Raw genomic sequence first — 21,646 nt, 5'->3', positions numbered from 1 at the left:
CACAGAAGGAGCATGCATTATTAATCAGATAATAAGAGTGAGTTCATTTATTATAGACATAAGAATAATAGGGAATTACCGAGAGGTTCATAATTTGACAGCGTAGAATAAAAAACACACGTTAAAATTCCAGTAGATGGGAATTGAGGGCAATTTAGAAGTGAATAAATTACTTATCCACATATTAGAAAGTAGGACTGTTTAAAAATCACTTGAAAACATTCTTTTAGGGTTTCTGTCATGAAACCACAGTGATAGAGTACTGGTAGACCAACTCAGTTAAGAAAAGTATGTCTGGTTCTACCATAGACAAGAGGGTGAAAAGTGGCGCTGCATGTATATAATTATATCCTATATCAGGAAGTATTAAAAGGGATCACATAGGATTAGAAAAATATAGCTGCCTTTTTTTTTTTTTTTTTTACTTTGCTACTCCTCATCACAGGTTGTGTGTAGTATTGCAACCCAGATCGATTCACTTACAGGGGTTTTCCGAGATATATGTTACCTGCAATAACAACAATCTTTGCCCCTCCCCCTGCTCTGCAAAGGGAGTAAATAAATCTGCCCCAGGTTAAATGTCTGCCTGCTGGGAGACTCAGCAGTATGTTGTATGTGTAGGACCCAGTTGTACAATGACACTGCTGATACACACAGGATCTTCCCCCTACCTGTTCCTGTGCAATGCTCTACAGAACTCCTCTGTCAGCTCCTGTGCCCAGCATTTGTCTCCCCACTGCCTGCAGCTACTCAGTAAAGCCTTCCGCCCTGAGTGTTTTCTGCTGAAGGGGTTAATGTTTTTCCTAAAGAATCCAGGGAGAGGGCAGACAGTAGCAAATGGCAAAGCCGGGGTGTGTGTCCAGCGCTGTGACTTCTGGTGTACAGAAACATATCTGATCTCTCAGGCTTGTGCACCAAACATCATCAGAGCAGGGAAAGAAGCTGACATCACAGGTCATGTGACCCTCAGTGAAATCTTAGAAAGCAGCAACTGTAGATGCAGTAAGGGCATGGTAAAGCCTTTACATTTCATTAGTTATATATAGTTAAATATACAAAGAACAAAAAAATAAGCAACTTGGACAATCCCTTTAACTGGAGCAAAGCTGCAGTAACAGGCACAATCTATCAACAGGTGTGGAGCTGTTTATAGAATAATCCAGCCATGTTTTTCTAACTCTTTACAACCCTTTTAAAGAGGACCTTTCACTACTTCTGACATTCCTGTTTTAATAACTTCATGCATTCCCCATGTAATAACAATTCTGGAACATCTATTCTTATGGTTCTATGGTGTGCCATTAATGTATTATTTGTACTAAGTTATGAATGAATTGTTATCAGCCTTTAGTAACGGTACAGAGGGGTGGTAACCAGTTGGGGGGGGGGGGTACCTGCACAGACTGACTCTATCCAATCAGTGTTGCCATTTTCAGAATTCATTCATAACTTTTAATGCAAATAATAAAGGAATGGAACAACACACAGACATAAGAATAGATGCTCCAGAATTGTTAGTTTGTGGGGAATGCATGTAGGTATTAAAATAGGCATGTAAGGTAGATGAAAGGTTCTCTTTAAGGCTCATTGAAACACGATCCATTGTCAGTATCATAAAATATTTGTAAAAAGTTAATAAGGGAAAACTTCAGGATTTAAAATGGCCTTACCCCATAATCAATGCCAGAAGGTCAAAAAAAAGTCAAAATGGGCCATTACTCCTTTTGCCACAGTTTGTAGGATGAGCAATACTCCTCCTAAGTTTTACATTTTCAGTATCTGTGGTGCAGACAGTAGTTCCCAAAGTGGCAATGTAGTACCCCCAACAAGATAGTTATGTATTGTATTGTATGGTAATGTTATGTATTGTTTTTATTTTTTCTCTGGACATTTTTTCCAGTAACTGGTTGGCAAAGGTAGACAGGAACAGGGCTAACCACCCTGTTCCTCCCCTCGTGTTAAGAATGGGTTGCTCCCGCTTCCTGTCAGGTGGGGGAGTTCCAGAGCAGTCACAGGGTGGAGAGGAAGCACATGACTGAGCTTCTGCTCCTAAAGGGGATTCTCTAGAGAGATCAAAGAGATACAGTCTCAAGTAAATCCAGCAGAGTGATTAGCAGAATCCCGGTTTACAGACACTTCTGCCAGGTGAGGGACAACATCTCAGACACCACCACCTACCTAAACTATGGCTGGGCCAGACTAACATTAAGCCTGTACAACAGTGGACACCTATACCCACAAGTCCCTTCTAGTGCCAGCCTATGACATCCAACTTGTCATTGTACCTTCTCACCAGGTGCCAAAGATCGCTTTTTATATTTGCTGCTGCCGGGTGTGCCAGGAGTTATGTTTTGAACTAAATAAAGAGGAACTGTTACATGTTTACTTTGGTCTGATTCTTCGAACCATATTTTCCCTGAACCAAACCCTAAGTAGCGACAGCTTGAGGGGGTACACCGTTACACAACACCTCATCAGAGCCACTACCAATCCCATCCTCTTTACCGGCTCCTCAGGGGTTCACAGCAGCAACAGGCGGTTCCTCTATGGAATGCTATCTATTGTGTCAGGTAATAAGAGCAGAACAAAGAGTCTTCCTTTTTTGTGCAAACAGCTTCTCTCTTTTTTATGGAAAAATGTATTGAATAAAATATATAACATAAAATAACCCCAACATGCAGATGAGTTCTTCCTTACTATTCCTCTTGGTTTAAGATATCCTGGGATGAAGGAGAAAGGTGACCAGCCTTGATATACCCCAATATAATACATAAAAGATAGCTTGCTTCTTGCTTATAATTGCATCAATGCAAAATGGAAGAAAAAATAATTCTGGAATGCCAAATATATTGTGGTCCTATGGGGTAAACAAAATATAGTATAATCTGCATTTTTGCTCTTAGTCCTTTCTGGTCCAGTAGGCTAACAACAGAAATTCTCAGGCAGCATGGTCAACCCAATGGTATACATTTTTAACTTTGTCCTGGGAGCATTCTCAGGGAGCAGATGCGGCCATACAAATTAGATAGAAGTTAAAGGGTTTTTCCCATCTCAGACAATAGGGGCATATCACTAGGACCCTCTGGAACCGCACCTACTCTGAGAATGGAGCCCCGAAGAGTTATGGAGGGCACACTGCGCATGCATAGCCATCCTACATTCATTTGTATGTAGGATGGCTCGGCTATTTCCTTAGTCCCCATAGAAATAAATGGGAGCAGTGGTCGCGCAAGCGTGGTGAGCACCCATTCACTACTACGGGGAGAGAGCTTGGTGGTGGGCAGACCCCGGAAAACCCAGAGTTCTTCTGGCCAGCACCTTCCCCGCTCCGTTCTCAGTGTAGGTGTGGGTCTCAGAGGTCGGACCCACACCTATTACACAATGGAGACAGTTTTACTGCATCTGCCTACTGTTGTATATTCTTTCTCAGTGAATCTATCAGAGAGCTACTCTGTCAGAACAATTGTAGTCCTTGGGGGAGATTTATCAAAACCGGTGTAAAGGAAAATAACTTACTTGCTCATAGCAACCAATCAGATTCTATCTTTCATTTTCTAAAGACGTTCGGAAAAATGAAAGGTAGAATCTCATTGTTTGCTATGAGCAGCCAAGCCAGTTTTCCAGTTTTGATAAATCCCCTCCTTATCTTTATTTTCCTAGCACTTCATAAACACTCATTTAGGCTAATTCCTCACCAAACTGAATTTAGCTTGACTGAGTATTAATGATCTGTCAGGGAACTAGAGATAAGAGCTACAGATTGAGCTGTTAGAGTAGCTTTCTGACTGATTCACTGAGAGCTGTAGAGGAGAAACTGTTGGAAGGTTTTAATAAAGCACCAATAAAAAAAAAAAAATGTAAAGCCCAAAATAAGTACAATAATGCAATAATTAAAAAATGCCTTTAATTGTGTCCATAGCTTTTAAAGCATACCTCAGTTTAAAAATAAAATTGCATAATGGCTGTGCTTCCTTGTACAATCATAATTGCAAAGGAACAGTTATGTTTGGGCTTCCCTAAAGTCTCTTTCAGCCATATTATTCCCTGTTTCAACAGCACAGCTAGATGCATTTCTCCCAGAAGCAGGGGGTGTATCCATTCTATAGAAATCTGCCAGTACTGTATGAAGCGACCTCACTTCCCTTTTTTCCTACTGTGTTTGTTTTCTTCTAGGGAGCTCAGAAAGCTGATCAGGAGGGAGAGATCATACTTACCAAAAAGCAGAAAAGTCCTGTGAGGTTCAGAAGCAGTGTAGAAGCGTTTTTTTCTACAAGGCTCAGGAGCTCAGCTAGCTCTGACACTCCCCCACTTCCTCTCAGCTGTATTCCCCTAGTCAACATGATTATACAGCTTTTTTCAGGTGGATGCAAGCAGATTGCTTAAATTAAAGGGAACCTGTCATGTGGATATTTGATTATAATCTAACTAATTATATACAATCATTAACTACTAAAAAGTACCTTAGATGTATTCACTTACTGGTGTGACAGATGGTTACCTCATAATATACACACAAAGATGCCACATGCTGCATGCAAATGAGCTGATTCGAGTCCAGCGTGATGTCATTGAGTCCAGCGTATATTTAATTCAGAGCTATAGCCACTCCCCTGCCCACCTGCTGCTGATTCCTATGGAAACAAACTGTCATTCAGCAGCAGGTGGGCGGGGAGAGTCAGGAGCTCATGAATATTCAGGACTCGTCATTATCAGCTGGAGCTTTTCAATACAAGATGTTGGCAGATTGACTGGGTCAATTAAAGAAAGTGACCCAGCATTTTGCTAAGCGAATCAGTCACTTATTTATGTTGCCCTTAGTTAGGACACCATAAAACTGGTGACAGGTCCCTTTAAGTGATTTAGAAATTTGCTAGTTATATCATTCTCTATTAAATGAAATTAAATTGTGTGAAAGTACAGTGACTCTTTAAATGGAACCTGTCACAGTAAACATGGCATCTGAGCTGCAGGCAGCATGCTATAGAGACATATAGTGACTCTTTTACATAGGGCAATTTTTGACTGAAAAGACTCTTTCTTGCTGATCTTTGCCCTGTGTAAAGAACTTACCAATCAGCCATTTTTGCCCGTGTAGAAGGCCCCTTGGGGTTCCTTACAATGACACCATCTTCTCTATACCACTAGTTTTATGACTAGCAAACTGTATTTTCTACTCGAATGTAGGAGTTTCAGCCAAAACAATAACGCTGGTTTAGGAAATGTTCCAGTAAAGAAATATATTATTGATCTCAGCCGTTTGGGTAAACAGACTTCTAATTAAATTAATAATTGGTTAGCAATCTTTGTGGACAAAAACAGGAATAATGTAAATTTAATGTTTAGATAATTGTATTGTTTCATGAAAAGTATAGAGAAGAAGAAATCATTGGCCGTGGAAGAGAAATAAGACAAACAAATTCTGGTGACAAATGACACACTTTATTTGCCTACATTGAGTACTACTTTGTCTCCCAGTTATGCTGACTTGATTGAATAGGACAGAAAACTGTACCCATAGTAGTACTGGGGCTGACATATTAAAGGGGTTATCCAGTAAAGGATAATGATGACCTATCTTCAGGATAGGGCATTATTATTAGATCGGTGAGGGTCCGAGGACCTCTGCCAATCAGCTGTTTTGGGGATCCGGCACGCTCCCCTGAACTCTGGGGAGCACAGCCGGCTCCAGGAATCTTTCCGCGGACAGCGCTGTACATACAGTAGTACAGTGTCTGTGCTTAGTGTAACGGACCGTTTCAGCAGACAAGGGGTTAAAATCCGTTTAGGCGATATGCCCCTTTCTGAGAGACAGGCACAGGTACTGCAGAACACCAACCTCCCGAACTGGATACAAAATAGCTCTCCAAACTGGAACCTCGCGAATAGCTGCCGGCAGACGAACAGGAAAAGCGTACAGTCAGCTTACACTCCTGGCAATCAGTCTCCAACAGCATACAGGGAATCCCCCCCAATAACGAGACAAGGCTCCCTCTTGAGGGTCAGCAGTGGTCTGACTGTACTTCAGGTACAGTCCCTTTTATTCATAAAAAACAAACATAGTACTGCCCACAGGGTTTTGAAATCCAACCAATCAATATCTTACAACACACAATGCAAGTACAGCAACCAATCGTTCCCGCCCCCTAGAGGACCAGAAGGGAGACTGCGACACAGAACAGATACAACACATCCCCACAATGCATCATGGTTTCCTCCTCTCTGTCCCAGAGACAACCGAAGGCAATCCAATTATCTCTCAGGACAAAGGGAGATCACCAATACACATGTGGAGACAACAGGACAGACATCACCATTTAAACACACAATGGCACACCCCCACAGCAAACACAGACATTTAACATATCCCCAGATAGCTCAAGTCTGAGTGCATATCATTAGGTGAATGGCACTCAGAATACACGAATACAACAATATTAGCTATCTGGGTACCCTCACATAACATACAATTTAACCGAACGCATAATAACAATACAAAACAAAATACAATTCCACAGACAGATTTAAGCTGTGCGGCCGGTCTGTCTTCTCCTTTAAAGTTACTATGGGCCATAATCCTGAGGCAAGAGGCTTTTAAACAGCCCTCTCCAAAACCCAGTGGCGAGGTTGGTTTTGCCACACTTAGTATTGCAGCTCAGTCCCATTCACTTCTATGGGGCTGAGCTGCAACTAGGCCATGTGAGTGATGTACATTGGCGACACATGGCCTAGGAAGAGGCCACAGAGCTCATTGAGTGACCAACCTCTTCTAACAGCTAATTGGCAGGGGACCCGGGTTTAGGACCCCCGCTGTTCTGATATTGATGACCTATCCTGAGGATGTCAACATTGCCACAGCCACGGTTTGACATCGCCACAGCCAATCACAGGCGCGATGGTCTCCACTTATATAATGATAAGCGGTCACATGGTCGCCGGGAGACCCTGACACAGCTGCAGCCTGTGATTGGCTGTAGCGATATGGAACCAGATGTTGACATTGCTGAAGCCCAGTGGAGCATCACAGGACAGGAGAAGAAGGGGAGCTGGCACCAGGAAGAAGGTAAGTCATCTCTTTGCAGGTGTGCAATCATTAGATTCTATTCCTTTCCTCATAAACCTTGCCTGGCAGCCGTCTTTGACTGTCCGTAATCTCAAATGAAATATCGCACATGTGCACATATAGGGTCATTTATCAAACTGGTGTAAAGTAGAACTGGCTTAGTTGCCCACAGCAACCAATCATATTCCTTCTTTCATTTTTCACAGCTCCTTTGAAAAATTAAAGGTGGAATTGGATTGGTTGCTATGGGCAACTAAGCCAGTTCTACTTTACACCAGTTTTATAAATGATCCCAATAGTATCTTATGTCATCTCAGCAATTCCGCACTGGCCTTCCTTTAGTTGACCAATAAGATATTATTGCACATGCTTCCGCCTCCTGACATCACTGCATGCCGTGAGAATAGGATTATATAGAAGGACCTCATTTACTTCTATGGGAGAGTTTTCTCGGCACGCTCTGTGACCTGTGCAGAAGTCATTGTACAAGGAAGGAATAGATAAGCTTTGACAATCAGCTATTTTGAATGGTGGATTCTGTCTTATCTGTACACAGAGGGGATATCATTATAGGAAGGATTAGAATAACAGATAAGCAGGTACAGTAACTGCAGTAAAGTGATCTGTACAGACCAAGAAGTGGCACCAATTATTAGGTTTAGTGGCCAATGCAAAAACTGCAGGATTTTACGTTTTTCCTTTAAATATATATATTTCATGGAAAATTAAAAATAACGTCACTAAAAATTGCTTAAAAATATATTAAACATAAAAAGTTTATTTACACAATAGGTATGATTAAACATTCCCTTTAACTGTGGATACACGCTCCACATAGACTGCTGTGGCCCTCACGTCCTTTCTCCTACAGTAGATCTATACAGTATATACTGTATATACTGTATACATACTGTGGGGACTCGCTCTGGTAGACAGGATTAGCGGACACAGTTTAGAGGCAACAAGTTCTTTGGATCAAACAGTTCAATGTTTTATTCACACTTTAGGCAAGTGACAAAACAAGCAGTCATAAACAAGCAAAAAGTTACCTTGCGGTGTTGGTGGTAATTCACACCATGCAGCAATTCTGCCTCAAAGAGTCCTTGAGCATAGCAGCACCAACCTGTTTTCACGCCAAACAGGTAGCAAGCCTTCATCCAGACACAAGGCTCCCAGTTCCCAATACAGAGACCTGAGCCCAGCTGCCTATTTAAGGACAGCCAGGTGCTGCCAAAACCCGGATCGGCACTTAAAATCCGGTCCGGTATTTGACCTCACCTGGCTGTAAATCAGCCCAGCAGCACATGCTGGGAGGAAAATACATGTTTTCCCAGACCAAACCTCTCACTGTGTCACATACCCCCCCTTTGTTCAACCCTGAGGGGGTGAAACACACGCCAGACAGTGTACCTGGGAAAGGGCATCCGCATTTCCCTGTAACCAGCCTGCCCTGTGTTCCACCGAAAACTTAAAGTTTTGTAGGGAGCGAAACCATCGGGTGACCCTTGGCCTAGCTCATCCACTTGAGAGGGGAGTGGTCAGTCACCAGGCAGAATTTTCTCCCCAAAAAATAATAGCGTAGAGATTCTAGTGCCCACTTGATAGCTAGGCACTCTCTCTCCACTATACTATACCGCGTCTCGGCTGGGGTGAGCCTACGGCTGAGGAAGACAATGGAATGCTCCTCCCCGTTGACTTCCTGAGACAGTACAGCACCGAGGCCCACTTCAGAGGCATCAGTCTGTACTATAAACTCCCTTTTGAAGTCAGGCGTCACCAAAATCGGAGACCTGCACAGGGCCGACTTCAAAGTGGAGAAAGCCTCTTGTGCCCGATCATCCCAGCGAACCATCGTTGACTTATGTCCCTTCAAGAGTCCTGTCAAGAGCGTGGCTAGAGTAGCAAAGTGGGGAACAAACCTCATGTAATAGCCCACTATTCCCAGGAATGACTTTATTTGCCTAGTGGTGACAGGTCAGGGCCAATACCGTATTGCCTCTATTTTCTCCACTTAGTGTTTGATGACTCTGCGCCCAATGACATACCCCAGGTACTTAGTCTCTTCTAACCCTATTTCACATTTTTTTGGGATAGCGGTTAGGCCAACTTTCCGAAGGGAGTCCACTACAACCTGCACTTTGGGTAGGTGAATTTCCCAGTCGGTACTGTGGATGACAATATTATCCAGGTAAGCCGAAGCGTACAGACGATGTGGACGAAGCATAATGTCCATTAGTTGCTTAAAAGTGGCAGGGGCGCCATGCAGACCAAAGTGTAAGACCTTATATTGATATGGCCCCTCAGGCGTGATGAAGGCAGTTTGCTCTTTGGCAGCCTCCGTTAAGGGCACCTGCCTGTACCCTTTATTGAGGTCCAAAACAGAAAAATACCGGGCTTGTCCTAACCTCTCGATGAGCTCATTCACCCGGGGCATGGAATATGCATTGAACTTGGAAACCTCGTTAAGTTTTCGAAAGTCGTTACAAAACCGCAAAGTCCCATCCAGCTTGGGTATCAATACTATAGGTTTGGCCAACTCACTTTTTGACTCCTCAATGACGTCTAGCTGCAACATTAGCTGCACCTCCTCCGATATGGCTTGTCGCCAAGCCTCGGGTACCCGGTATGATTTTAATTGGACCTTTGCCTGAGGCTCAGTGACAATGTCATTCTGGATTATGGAAGTGCATCCAGGGAGGTCTGAGAACACATCCGTGTTCCGACTAACAAACTCCCTGGCATCCTGAGTCTGTTTAGAGGAGAGGCTGTCAGCAATTTTTACTGTGGCAGCTGCCTCTCTTGCATCAGACAGAGGGGCCTGTACCTCTTCTCCTAGAAAACCCGTTCGCGGGCTGTCTTTTGTACAGGTTTTCCCTATCCACGGTTTAAGTAAAGTTACATGGTAAACCTGCTCCGGCTTTGTACCTTGTAGTTTACATCTCCAATTTGCTTGAGTACCTCATAGGGCCCCTGCCACCTAGCCAGGAACGTACTGTCCATGGTCGGCACCAGAACCAAAACCCGATCACCCGGGTTAAATATCCGGACCCAAGCCTGCCGATTATAGACCCGACTCTGGGCTAGCTGAGCTGCCTCCAAATGCTCCCTAACATGAGGCAACACTGTCTCTATCTGATCTTGCATCTGGGTAACGTACTCAATGACACTTTTATGTGGAGTGGGTTGTTGTTCCCACGCCTCTTTGGCCACGTCCAAGAGACCGTGAGAGTGTCTGCCATATAGCAGTTCAAAGGGCTAGAACCCAGTAGAGGCCTGGGGTGCCTCTCGCACTGCGAACATGAGATAGGACAGAAGAGGGTCCCAGTCCTTCCCATCTTTAGACACTACCTTTTTCAACATATTTTTTTTATGTTTGGTTAAACCGTTCTACCAGACTGTCCGTTTGTGGATGGTAAACGGGTGTCCGTAGTTGTTTTATGTGCAGCAACTTACAGAGTTCCCTCATCACCTTGGACATAAAAGGGGTCCCTTTGTCAGTCAGAACCTCTTTAGGTAATCCTACTCAGGAAAACATCTCTATTGACTCCTTAGCTATGAGTTTGGCCGAGGTATGTCGCAGTGGCACTGCCTCCGGATACCAAGTGGCATAGTCTAGAATGACTAAGATGTGTTTATTCCCTCTGGCGGACTTCAGTACTGGGCCTATGAGGTCCATAGCTATTCGTCAAACGGTACTTTGATAATCGGGAGAGGTACTAGGGGACTACGGAAATGTGGCTGGGGGCTAGTTATCTGGCAGGTTGGACAAGACTTACAAAACTCTTCCACTTCTTTGAATATGCTGGGCCAGTAAAAACGTTGTAGAATACGATCCTGAGTTTTCTGCAGCCTCGGGTGACCCCCGAGAACGTGTTGATGGGCTAGATCTAATGCAAGCTTGCAATAAGCCTTGGGGACCACCAACTGTTTAATAAGCTCACCCCATAGTTGGTTTACCCAATACAACATATCCTGATTAACCACAAAACGGGGAAACACTGACTCTGTCCCAGGTTGTTGTGGTTCACCATCTACTATTAACACATTGTCCCAGGTGCTGGATAGGCTTGGGTCCCGACATTGGGCAGTAAAAAAATTATCGCCGGAGACATTGAGGTCTGCCAATTCAGGACCCAGCGGCAAGTCCTCCATGTCTCCTAGCATTACACTTAGCGGGGTTGTCTCCCCCTCTTCCACCGAAGTGGTGGTTACCCCTACTGCTGGCCCTTCAGTCTCAGGTTCCCAGGTTCTGGTCTCCCCCCTGAGCCGGGCCACTCTGCTAGGGTTACCCCTGTCTCATGGGTATCAGTCACTCTAATAGCAGACTACAGAGCCAGGAAGTCTCTCCCTATTATGAGTTCATAATGTAGATTTATGGCGAAAGCCACCTCGTAGGTCCATCTACCGGCCACTGTGGTTAGAGACACCAGCGCGGTGGAGTAGTCTTTTAAGTCTCCGTGGATGCACATCACCCTGTCTTTCTGGCCAGTATACTCAGTGGACCACACCAGGGTAGCCCTTACTAGGGTCACCAGACTTCCTGAGTCCAGCAGAGGCTCCGCCGGAGTGTCTCCCACTTGCACCTGCACAAGTGATCTAGAGACTCTGGGATACCTGTTGCACACAGCCTCCTGGCATATAGCGACTGTTGGTAGCCATAGTTAGTGTCCATGGGCTTAACCCGATGGGACCAGTCAGCCCTTACATGGCCAGGCTCCTGACACCGCTAGCAGACTATCTGAGCCAGATCCGCCATAGGTACATCCCGGGCGGGTTTTATCGGCTCAAATATCCATCCTATGGTGGAGATTTCTGGGGTTTGCTGACCCCCCTCCTGACAAAACCCTCCTTTAGATTCCTGGTAGTTCATAGTGTTCCACCAGGTCCACCATCTCAAGGGCATTGCCAGGAGACACCTGACCGATCCAGTGCAGGAGAGGGTATGGCAAAGCCCTCCAGAACATATCGGCTAACAGACGATTCAGCATAGCAGTGGGACTCAGCACGTCAGGCTGTGGCTATTTTTGCAAGAGGTGAAGTTAAAATACAGGGGTCTTGCAGGCTCAGTCGGGTTGAACCCTCACTGATGAACTCGCTGGGCCTGGACCAACACATTCACCGCCAGTCTCACCCGTGACTTTCTGGTAGTCTGCCGCTTGATCGTCCGGCAAGTTGAAATGCACCCACTGGGAATTAGATGCCAGGAAGGGAGCGACGACCTCAGCCCACTGGTCACGGGGTAGCTTTTCACTCTCTTTCCACTTTCGCCACTTTCTCATACATCGCCAGGTAGGTTTCGATGTCGTCTGCGGGGGTCATCTTAGGAATCGCAGCACAGACTGCTTTCCAGGAATCGTGGACGCTCGGGGTTGCTCCTGCTGTCTGCAAAGCCATCACGTGTTGTAGCAGCAACTGGTTAGTCTTCTGCTGCTGCTTATTAGCCTTGCGTTGATTCAAGTTTATCTCTCGCTGCTGCAGATTAGCCTCCATGAGGGCCTTATACAGCTGGTTTAATGTACGACATACAACCGTGCCTGAAAAATGCAGAAACCAAAAATATCAGTGTTCATGCCAGCCTCACTGCTTTTGCTCGCATCCTCCACCGATTGTGGGGTTTTGCTCTGGTAGACAGGATTATTGGATGCAGTATAGAGGCAACAACACGTTTTTTGGATAAAACAGTTCGGTACTTTATTCACACATTAGGCAAGTGAATAAACAAGCAGTCATAAACAAGCTAAAAGTCACCTTGCTGTGTTGGTGGTAATTCACACCATGCAGCAATTCTGCCTCAAACAGTCCTTGAGCCTAGCAGCACCAACCTGTTTTCACGCGAAACAGGTAGCAAGCCTTCATCCAGACACAAGGCACCCAGATCCAAACACAGAGACCTCGCTTTTAAGCCCAGCTACCTATTTAAGGACAGCCAGGTGATGCCAAAACCCGGACCGGCACTTAAAATCCGGTCCGGTATTTGACCTCACCTGGCTGTAAATCAGCCCAGATGCACATGCTGGGAGGAAAATACATTTTCCCAGACCAAACTTCTCACTGTGTCACAATACACACATATGGAGAGAGGCTGTGAGGAAAGCAACTGTTAATGTGGAGATTGTCTCATAGTTAAGTAAACAGAAGACATATTATGAACTACAGGGGTTTATGCGATTACTATATGGCGTGATATACATTTAATTTAAAATTGCAACACCAAAAAGGACAAGTCTTAAGGTTATTCAACTTTAGGAAGTAGCAGGTGTTGCTAAGACCTGCTGATAACCAAACTCTCTAACACCTTGCTCCAATCTGTGAATGAGCGGAGGCTGCCAGGATTATGCCCTTAAAGCCAAACTGGTTGGTAAGTACAGTAGATCCCCACCCACTGCCTGCAACAGTAGTGTACAAATGAAGGCAAGTTTTTTACTGTGTAAACAAAAGAGAGAGGGCGCGCCATAGGGTAAAAACGTTTGGAAATTCGGATTAAATCCCAATTTGGGAGGCTCACCTTGCAGGGTTGCGCAATTATAGGCACAACCCTATTGTAGGCATGTGGGAGATGATTTAATCCCCAATATGAAGGTTGGTATGCAGCCACGGATGTAGATGTCCTCGGATAAGCGTGCCTAGGCCCACACAGAGGATTAAAATGACAGGAAGAAAAGGAACATCCCTCGGCGCAAGGAACCAACCAGAGGTAGACAGTGTGATTGCAATAAAACTCTTGAAGATTCACCATCAACCTCTAGTTGGTTCCTTGCGCCGAGGGATGTTCCTTTTCTTCCTGTCACAACAGTAGTGTGGCTTTCATACTCGATTCTGAATAAGTTGAGATGTTTTTAATATTTTGTGTAAATTTTTTTATTATTTGCAAATCTCCAACATATCTATCAATCCTGGGATTTCCATAATTCCATGACTTCTTGGTGTTGCAGTTTAACTGTGGAGAGTATGTCATTGCCTGTACGCAGCTGCTTCATTCAATGTAACAGGTTATATTCGTCTTAATAAACACGTAGCTTTAGGAAGCATCACAATAAAACAAATGTGAGACTAATGATACATACCCCCCCCCCCCCCCCCTCCCCACATTGTCTTTAGGGGCAATAGTTCAAGCCTCCACTCTTCCTAGGCTTCTCACACTCCCACCTACTTCAGCCTCTCCGTCCCTGCACAGATGAGTGCCAACCATACATTTAGGAGTCTATCCAAGTATCCTATCTACATTTCATGCTTAAAGTTAAAATAATGACTCCCACATCATTTTCTATTCAGTAGTTCATAAAGTCCAGCCATTAATCCTGCATTTAAAGTTTTTATGTGCTCTAAATACATTACTTTACAAGGTCTGAGCTATTGTTATCAGTGGTACTTATCCTTTAAGCCTCATAAATCATTTTGACAAACCTTTCTTCTCCTGCAGCTTGAATGGACATTTGAGTTTTCTCCAATACTGGCTTCTAACATATCTTACGCTATGACTGTCCCCGACATCTTTGAGAAGTCATTGAATGGAAAGATGCTTATCTTTGTCATATTCTTGTTTTAAGACATCTGTAATCTTATTAGCTGTAGATGAACATTGAAGAGGTTTTATTAAAATAGTTTCATTCTAAGTGGATGGTTATTTTTAAGGGGGTTGCTAAGGATTAGGGTCTTTTTCTTTCCCCAAAATAGCGTTATATGGGCTATGTCTGGTATTGCAGCTCATCCTCATTCAAAGTAATAGAACTGAGCTGCAATACCAAACACAGCTCATGGACAATAGTGGAGCTCTTTGTAGAAAAAACAACGCCTTTTTTTTATTTTTTATCCTGGACAATTATGTAATGCTGACCTTTATTGCCATAAACATCATTTTCTAATGACTCCTGCAGGAAAAGAACAAGAAATTCCTAAATCAGATCACCTCAAAAAGAAGAACTGGCCAACAGCCTGTACCAATGTGATCTGCAAGCTATACGCAGAGGAGCAAAGTGCAGGGCAGGGCAGGAGCTCCCATATCACATCACTGTGCGAAACTCATCTATGGGGCCCCCCCCCCATCGCCCCCCCCCCCCCAACTGCGACCCCTGTATGTATGTCAGTGGCTGTTTGGTCTAAAAACACTTCCAGACCTATGTATGCCAGGCTTTAGAAGAGCAGTGCTGGTACAGGCAGGAGCAGTGATGCCCTAGTTTGTACAGAGCTCAGTGCAGCCAGAGGGGAATCCAAACTCCAGAACACAGCAGTGTATGAGAGTAGTATTTGCCACATAAATTCAGGATTCTTATTTCGCCAGGAGAAGTCCCAAAAATTTAATAAATAAAGTACATTACAAAAATCATTTCCACCACATTTAAAACAGGTTTTAATAAGGTGTGTATAAAGGTTTGGGTACACATTAAATTATGTAAATAGGCAAAAAGGATTGACCCATCACAGACAATGGCATATTGTATTAAAAATTGAAGTTCTGTTGTGCTTAACTGGGCTGTGATGCCCCATTCTACTAGGAAGGAAGACAGGTAGAGATATGGAGAGGGTCTTCTCTCTCTCTCTCTTCTGTTTGTACCACAGTAAGTTACAGCAGCCAAAGATTCTTTCCAGCTGTTGTAACTTGATCTAGACTGACAGAAGAGAGGGTGTCGGAATGCAGAGTGGAGATCATGTATGAAGCAGGCTTGGATCTGCTCACCACAGTCTTCTCCCCACCACTGGGTTGTTACTATGGGCATAACTATAATTCATAGGACCCCACAGCATAACGAAATGGGGGGCCCCACCATCTAATAGCAAAATTAAAACAGCAGAGTAAGTAGCAATAAATAAATGTATGTGTAAGAGTATAATAAATCATAAATCCCACATTATAGCAAAACAATGCCATATTGTTATTCCCAGAGGAGGACTGTCCATAGACCTTACAGGGAATTTTCCTGGTAGGCTGGTGCTCATAAGGCCACCAAAGCTCTCCTCACTGCCACTGGATGGGTACATACTACAGGGGGCACCATAGGGGTCATTATTAGAGGAAGTCCAAGCAACCTGCTAAAAGTAAAGCTGGTTTGGTGCTGTAGCTGTATCTCATCTACTAAGTTCCCTGCTCCATAACTTAATTAGAGACAATTAGGGGAGAAGGACAGAACGTGGCAGCTATTGATAGACCCCACAGAGGGCCAACTTCTGGGGAGGTATTTTTTGCTGCTTTGTGGTATTTGGTTCTGTGGGATGGTATTCTGTGTGGCACTATGGTATTGCTGACCTTTCAAGCTTCTATTGGCTCCATCTACTTGTCTTACCCAACCTTCTGTCAATTTGGACCCAACTACAACATCAGGGCCATTTATTTTTTCCAGGGCCACTTAAAATTCCCAGTCCACCCCTGGTTATTCCCCAGGGGAATGTTCATCCATGTGGTTAGTGTGTTTATATATTTATGCAATGTATGTGTGTATCATACAGCAGTACTATGTGTGTGTGCAGTATAGCAATACTATATATGAGTGTGATGTAGTGGTGATATGTATGGCTGTGTTTTGTAGACCCATGCCATATGTGTGTAGTATATTTGCACTATGTAGGTATGTGTGTAGTTTACTAGTACTATGTATACAGTGTGTGCACTATAGCAGTACTATTTTGGTTGTGATTTGGCATCACTGTTTATGTTTTATTGGCAGATCATATTGTACCTGTAGTCCTGCCACTGTAAACGGGAATATATTTGTGACTTTTTTTATTATAACTTTGCATTACAACATCTGAAACTTCTGCATACATCCAGTAATACAGTAGGTGCAATCTGATAATCCAGCACTTGTTTCCATGTAACTATAAATAATGTATTAACATAATTTACATTTACTATTGCTAGCTGATAATCCAGGTTATTGTATCCAGTATGGGACCTATCACGTTCCGTAGAAAAGCTGCACAGTGAGCACAGAGGACACATCTATAGTCAGTTCCCAAATACATGAATAAGAGGTACAATGACTAAATAATGAACAGCGCCCCTAGTGTCAACTACTGAACAATGAAAATCTATCACTTGTGTAGAATGAAACATGTCCTATAACGGCCACACAGATCTGCAAAAAATATGGTTGTGTGCATGGCCCTATAAAAATAGAAGTGTCAGTGTGCACATAATTCATTGATAGTAAGAAGTGAATTGACTCATACAAATCAAAGTAATTCACAAATCAGCCTTTTTGAGTAAGATGTCTCTTACTCAAAGACGTCTGACAGGGTCAGACATCTTGCCTGGCCCTGTCAATCTTACCTCTAAGGATCTACTCCTGTTACCTGAGCAGCACAGATGCAGACGGTGCATGCACTGGTCTGGGTACACCCAGAAGTGGAGCAGCGCATCAACATTCAGGAGTAGATCCTCTGCACTTGTGCTGCTACTCTGAGCAACAGTGTTGGACTGGGGTACTTAGGGCCCACCAGTGTAACTGATTCTGGGGGCCCACCTTAGGGCTCCTGCACGCAAACTTTTTTTTTTCCATGTCCGTACCGTTCACTTCACTTCAATGGGTCTGCAAAAAAACAAAAAAGGACTCCCATGTGCATTCCATGTCTGTATGTCCGCATGGCCGTTCTGCAAAATGATAGAACATGTCCTATTATTGTCCACATTACAGACAAGGATAGGACTGTTCTATTATAGGCCGGCTGTTCTGTTCCGCATAATGTGGAATGCACACACCCGGTATCCATGTTTTGCGGATCCGCAATTCGCAGACTGCAAAACATCCAACGGTCGTGTTCATGAGCCCTTACAGGGATAACAGAAATAATAGAGATGAAGTATGATGGCAGACATTCACAGCAAAATGCACAGACATACATGTGGCAGAATGTACACATACACTCACCTAAAGAATTATTAGGAACACCATACTAATACGGTGTTGGACCCCTTTTGCCTTCAGAACTGCCTTAATTTTACGTGGCATTGATTCAACAAGGTGCTGATAGCATTCTTTAGAAATGTTGGCCCATATTGATAGGATAGCATCTTGCAGTTGATGGAGATTTGAGGGATGCACATCCAGGGCACGAAGCTCCCGTTCCACCACATCCCAAAGATGCTCTATTGGGTTGAGATCTGGTGACTGTGGGGGCCATTTTAGTACAGTGAACTCATTGTCATGTTCAAGAAACCAATTTGAAATGATTCGAGCTTTGTGACATGGTGCATTATCCTGCTGGAAGTAGCCATCAGAGGATGGGTACATGGTGATCATGAAGGGAAGGACATGGTCAGAAACAATGCTCAGGTAGCCCGTGGTATTTAAATGATGGCCAATTGGCACTACGGGGCTTAAAGTGTGTCCAGAAAACATCCCCCACACCATTACACCACCACCACCAGCCTGCACAGTGGTAACAAGGCATGATGGATACATACGTTCTCATTCTGTTTATGCCAAATTCGGACTCTACCATTTGAATGTCTCAACAGATATACCAGACCAGGCAACATTTTTCCAGTCTTCCACAGTCCAATTTTGGTGAGCTCGTGCAAATTGTAGCCTCTTTTTCCTATTTGTAGTGGAGATGAGTGGTACCCGGTGGGGTCTTCTGCTGTTATAGCCCATCCGCCTCAAGGTCGTGCGTGTTGTGGCTTCACAAATGCTTTGCTGCATACCTCGGCTGTAACGAGTGGTTATTTCAGTCAACGTTGCTCTTCTATCAGCTTGAATCAGTCGGCCCATTCTCCTCTGACCTCTAGCATCAACAAGGCATTTTCGCCCACAGGACTGCCGCATACTGGATGTTTTTCCCTTTTCACACCATTCTTTGTAAACCCTAGAAATGGTTGTGCGTGAAAATCCCAGTAACTGAGCAGATTGTGAAATACTCAGACCGGCCCGTCTGGCACCAACAACCATGCCACGCTCAAAATTGCTTAAATCACCTTTCTTTCCCATTCTGACATTCAGTTTGGAGTTCAGGAGATTGTCTTGACCAGGACCACAACCCTACATGCATTGAAGCAACTGCCATGTGATTGGTTGACTAGATAATTGCATTAATGAGAAATAGAACAGGTGTTCCTAATAATTCTTTAGGTGAGTGTATATGGATATCCTGCACTTAAGTCAGTCAGAGACAAGACACAAGCAGCGCTCACCAATCACTCATTGGACAGATGTGGCACACAAGACACTCATACACGGCTCACATGCCACTGATGCATATGCCACATACTGCACATACACCACTGATACATAGAAAATATATAGCACACACCAATCACACATAGGAAATACACAATGCACACACCAAGACATGTATGCCTAACCCTATTAAGTGTAGCACACTTAAAGGGGTTAAAGGAGTTGTCTCACTGCAGCATTTGGGATTTATCATGTAGAGAAAGTTAATACAAAGCACTTACTAATGTATTGTAATTGTCCATATTGCCTCCTTTCCATCACATTATACACAGCACGTATCCGTGGTTATTACCACCGTGTAATCCAGCAGCGGTGGCCGTGCTTGCCGCCTTTCCCTACGGTGTGTAAGCACGGCCACCGCTGCTGGATTACACGGTGGTAATAACCAGGGATACGTGCTGTGTATAATGTGATGCAAAGGAGGCAATATGGACAATCACAATACATTAGTAAGTGCCTTGTATTAACTGCATGATCACAGCTGAGAGCGTCACAGCCAGGGAGAAAAAAAGCTCACCTTCTCCCTGGCTGTGACGCTCTCCGCTGTGATTGGATCGCAGTTCAGCCAGGAAGAAGGAGAAGCCCATTGAGAAACCCTGGCATCTCCTTCTCCCTGTACCGATGCCCAGTATTAGCATGCTGAGAGCGAAAACTGCAGGGGGGCACAGCGGGGTGCAGGAGCGATATTTTAAAAAATCAGGCAGGGTGGCAGCATCAGCGGGGGGTACTCAATGTATTTTTCACAATTAATACAAAACCGCGAAAGGTCCTCTTTAAGACCACGTTCTCTTCATCATTGCGGTCCCAGCAGTCAGACTCCCATCAATCAGACACTTATCACCTGTCGTGTCATAGCTGTTGGACCTTTTCACATTCCCTATCCTTAAAGGTTTTCTTTGGGTGTAAAAAAATTATAATATAAAAATGTAAAATCTGGCTCAAAATATGTGTCAAACTAAAATAGAAATGCTCTCCTGTTAAAGGGTCTGTGTCCACTTTTCTAGTTATCCTCTATCCACAGGATCGGGGATAACTAAGTGATCTGTGGAGGTCTGAACGCTGGAGCCCCCACTGATCCCTCTTCTTGATTGAGTGGCAGGTTGAGCATGCCCTGCCTCTACGTCCATTCTCTATGGGGTCGCCGGAGATGGCGGAGTACAGCGCTGGCTATTTCCAGTGGTCCTAAAGAGAATAAATGGAGCAGCAGGGCATATGTGTGGCCTGCCACACTATCAAAAAGGGGGACCAGGACCCGTTCCTGGGATCAGTGGGAGTCGCAGAATCGGACCCCACTAATCATATAGTTATGCCCTATAGTGTGGAGAGGATAACTTGAAAACCTGGACAACCCCTTTAAATCCTCCACCACCAGTATCTCTTTACATGGCAGCAGTGATGCCTGTAAATACGGAATACCATCACTACCGCCATGTAAACCATCCGTGTCAATACTGGAGAATGTGACGCAGTGTGCAGAATTTTTCAGTCATAAGTCCAACCCCCTTTGCAGGTCATAACCTTTAACAAACCCCAAGCAAATGTGCTAGAGGAGCACGTGAGCAAAGGGCACAAACTGTGGGTCATAACTGAAACAGAGGCATTAGGGTCACCTCAGGCAGGGTAGCAGTGTGGATCCTGGAGCAGGGGTAACTGGAGAAGAGGCAATATTAGCGGTGCATTTAGAGCAGGGGCATCTGGAGCTGGGGCACTAATGAGGGTGCACCTAAAGCAGAGGCATTAGGGCTGCCTGAGGCAGGTGGTGATCCTGGAGCAGCGGTATTAGGGGAGCAACTGGAGAAGAGGCAATATTAGGGGTGCATTTAGAGGTGGGGGCATTGGGGGGGCATCTGGATCTGTGGTACTAATGGGGATGCACCTAAAGCAGAGGCATTGAGTGGACCTAGGGCAGAGTCCCCCCAATGCCACTCTGAACTCTGCAGAGAGCAGCACACATTCTGCTATAAACAAATCCCCTATTTCCCCCTTACAGTCTCCTACAGCTCACTACTGTCACATACCTGAGAAATTAGCCCAGCACCGCAGAGGAGTCTTCTCTCCAGCAGCCAGTTTTCTGACAGCAGGGAGGGTAGGAGGATGGCCAGACATTTTCTCTCCTCCTTCACTACCAGCAGCCCGGGAAGATACTGCGGAGCCTCCTATACAATTTACACCAGTAGGAGGCTGTGTGATACTGCCACCTAGTGGCTACAATAATTATCTCTCCTGAGAAACAAGAGAGATAATTACCCCTCGGTCTTATCTCCAGGTGCAGGAGACTGGGGGCTACCGGGGAATCCCCCGCCTCCCCAGTGGGCCAGTCCGAGCCTGCTGAGCAACAGTGCAGATGTGAGATTTATACGGCCAGGCGAGATGTGAATCAAGGGGTAGGGGAGTCACTTGCGCAGCGAGGGAGGGG

Source organism: Bufo gargarizans, chromosome 6, assembly GCF_014858855.1.
Source record: "Bufo gargarizans isolate SCDJY-AF-19 chromosome 6, ASM1485885v1, whole genome shotgun sequence".
Classification (NCBI taxonomy): domain Eukaryota; kingdom Metazoa; phylum Chordata; class Amphibia; order Anura; family Bufonidae; genus Bufo; species Bufo gargarizans.
This window is presented reverse-complemented; position numbering follows the sequence as displayed.